Consider the following 3,658-nt stretch of genomic DNA (forward strand, 5'->3'; position numbering starts at 1 on the left):
CTTGTTTATGTGTCTAAGTCATTTGTTCCTCACCTGTCATCTCCGACTGAATACCCATCTGCACAATAAACGTTTAAATCTTACCATCCAGAAGTAATATTTTTTTTAATTTAACCTTTTTGGTCCCTCCGCCCCTGCCCCTGAGGAGGTCTGTGCACGCCACTGCAATATACCACTGACAACTAGAAAGTGTGCACCCAACCTAATCATGTATGATACAAGTGTAAATGATAAATAAAGTGAATGTAATGAACCAAATTCGTGTCTGTCGTTATTATGAAATGTATATAAGGTGATCGGTAACAAAATATTGAAGGATGTAATGTTCTAAAACGTAACCAAAATAACATATAAACAAACGTTGTCGGCCATCACACGCCTACTTCATAAACCTTAGCAGAACTATGACATAGGTGACTGCAGTGGCGCAGATAGGATTTTTTAACTGGGGGGGACCAAGCTGTCAGCAAATGATTTAAACTAAATTCGTTATTTTGCGTAATTTGGGCTTTAACTAGTGCTCAAGTAGTTACTTTGCGTAATTTGGGCTAATGATTTGCACTAAAAAGCCATTGGGGGATTCTTATTTGAAATCATGGATAAACAACAATGAACAAAGGTAAACAAAGACCTACCTGATCACCACTAGCAATGCATGATCATACTATTATTTGACTAGTATGCCAATCACCCACCAAAACTTCATGTCTTCAGCAAAGTATGTTTTGTGGCTGCCCTCCTGCAGATCCTCACTTGCCTGACTAGGGCAGAGGTCTTCAATCCTGCTCCTGGAGGGCCACTGTCCTGCAGAGTTTAGTTCCAACCCTAATCAAACACATCTGAAACACACAGCTCATCAAGCTCTTTAGGATCGCTTGAATATACAAAGGCAGGTGTGCTGAAGCAGGTTGGAACTAAACTGTGGCCCTCCAGGAGCAGGATTGAAGACCTCTGCACTAGGGCCTGCCTTACTGTCATCAGAAATCGCCTGCAGGCCAGGAGGACAACGTTTTAAATCTTATCATTTCAGTTAACCCTCTATACCTCTATAGAATTTCACAACAATGTGAAATACAACATATTCCTGAGAATTAATGGCTAAAACTACTATTTCAAAAATGTCTAAGAATAACTCAATTTTAAATTTAAGTGTTAATTACAAGTTTGTTGCAATTTATAGATTAGAAATATCTTTCAAATGATGTATGACAAATTAAGAAATGTTTTTCATAGCCCATAATTTAAGAATCTATATCCTCCGTTGCTCCAGTCCATACAATAGAAAAAACATGATTTCCTGCTATAAGAGGATGTCAAAAGTTTATGTAGGCCTTTATTTGTTGTTTGCATAAACCTTGCACCACACAAATTTACTTATTATGATTATTTTTATAGTGGCTTACACGACAGTGAACATACCTCAGTCAATTTATACAGTACAATGGGTTAAATGATAAGATAAAACATTATTTCCTGACGACGATAAATTGTTTGATTTATCCAACCATTCTTTTTGTGTTCATTCATTATTTGTCTCTGTCCACTCACCTAAATGCATTTTGCTGTGTTTACTAAGTGCAAAAGCCTTCTTGCCATTATTGTCAGACTAGCTATTCCCCTTAACAAATCTAATCTGCCACATCTGGGAAAGTCAACAGGCATAGGATACTTACATTGTTTGTTTTTGAAAAAATGAGGTGATTGTTTTTTGTCTCTTCATTGCCTTTATGTGGCATTTATACAGTCGATTTTTTTCAGTTCAGAAAATCACCGACTCAGCTCAGTCATAGATTGTATATGATCACTATGGTTACCGGCCTGCCCCTACAGGCACGATTGAGGCAGCTACCAGCTCCTCATAGGACCCCGGCGACGTCACTCAGGAGTCGTAGCACACACCCAGAAGAGAGTGTAAACGTCGGTGGCATGATGGCATCGTGTGTTTATTGACAACAGAACAGCGTGTTGTGAGAACGTGGGTACAAACAAAGTAATGGTGACCGGTGTAGATTATTATTGTGTGTCAGTCCGCGTCGGCCCCGACCCGATTCTGAAGCAGCGGCGGGCCGGGACACTACTTTGGCTAATGTACTTGGCGAAAACACTGGTTAATCCTCTGTTTTACCGATTTTTGTCGCCTTTCGTAGGGATAGTGAGGGCGGGGGACGGATCGGGTCACTATGAATCTGGGGGGGTCATGTCCCCCCCGTCCCTAGTGCCATCTGCGCCCCTGGGTGACTGTGAGCTCATTGCTATCAAACTGGGACCAGAAGTGTGGCGCCACTGGCTGGAGGTCCTAGTGATCACGGACCAATGAAACCTAGAATACCTTCACAACACCAAATGGCTGAACCCTCTCCAGGCCCAGTTGGGCATTGTTCTTCATATGATTCAACTTCACTGTATCCCATCATGGGTCCAAAAACCACTATTGTCAAAATTAATTTCTCCTGCTAATTCCCAGCTATACGTCACTTACACTTACCAGAGTTCTAATCAAGCTCACCTATTCCCCTTTATCCCTTCATCACGGACACTTTATCACCCCAGCACAGACACACAATCAGCATCTGGTCCCTTGTAGCATTTAAGAATGAATCAAACACACATGAATCGTCCAGATGATTCGTTCAAACATAATTCCACACAAAAACCTCAACTCTACAGTCCAGACACCAAATCAACAATTAAGGACTATAAATGAAGTGGGCTCCAGCCAGTCTGAGCAAACTAGAGAAAGCCCCTAGCTAAGTACTTTATGGCCATACAAGCTTGTCAAGATGAGCCTAGCTAAAGGAAGAAGGTGTCAACATTAGGCAGTTTTTAAAAGACGGATTGGTAACGGCAGAGGTTGTTTGATTCCAAGACAAAAGATCCAATACAGACAGACCTCCTTATTCTTGAAACCTTTGCATGACCTTTCTTACCTCAGGATTGAAATCCACAGAGAAACTCACAGAAATGCTTTTATATGATCAGAATGCACCAGATCATTCCAAATGCTAGATGGACTTATAATCAAACATCGTTCAACTGAATAATTCTATATCATGCCTATAACCTATATGTGACTATTAGGCTTAGATCACATATGCAAGTCATGCAATTGTTATAACTATCAGATGGTTGATTGAAAGTATTTCTTGTTTCCTATCAGTATGATCGTATGTTCATAATTCTGAAGATGGCTTGATTGAAATCTGTGTATAATAGATATCGTATCCTTTTTATAAGAAATCATGAATAAACTTTACTCTCTGTACTCTGCTCAGAGTGGGAAGATAAGATACCACAGATAACGCATGGTTTACGATGAGAGGGGAAGAAACAGCAATCTCTCAACTAAAGACCGTGTCTTATTTGGTCAGAACTCATCCAGGAGGCTGGACAAACATTTGAATTTAAAATCTTAGGCCACGAAAAAAGCATTAGACGATGATTAGAAGACGATTGAGTAACCATGTAGACGAGCAAACGAAAGACTGCAGATAAAGATCAGAAGAACATGGGTTAAAAAGCTTCTTTCAAGCCATCTTAACTACTCTCGTCTCACTTCTCTTTGTTTCTTTTGTTTTCCATTGAGAGTCTCAGTTCTAAGTTATGTTTTGCTGTAAAGTGTCGGTCAAGGATTCGACTGCAAAGCCCGCTTCCAACTTCA

This window comes from Siphateles boraxobius, unplaced genomic scaffold, assembly GCF_051911475.1.
Source record: "Siphateles boraxobius isolate OS27281-9 unplaced genomic scaffold, OSU_SipBor_1 100, whole genome shotgun sequence".
Lineage (NCBI taxonomy): Eukaryota > Metazoa > Chordata > Actinopteri > Cypriniformes > Leuciscidae > Siphateles > Siphateles boraxobius.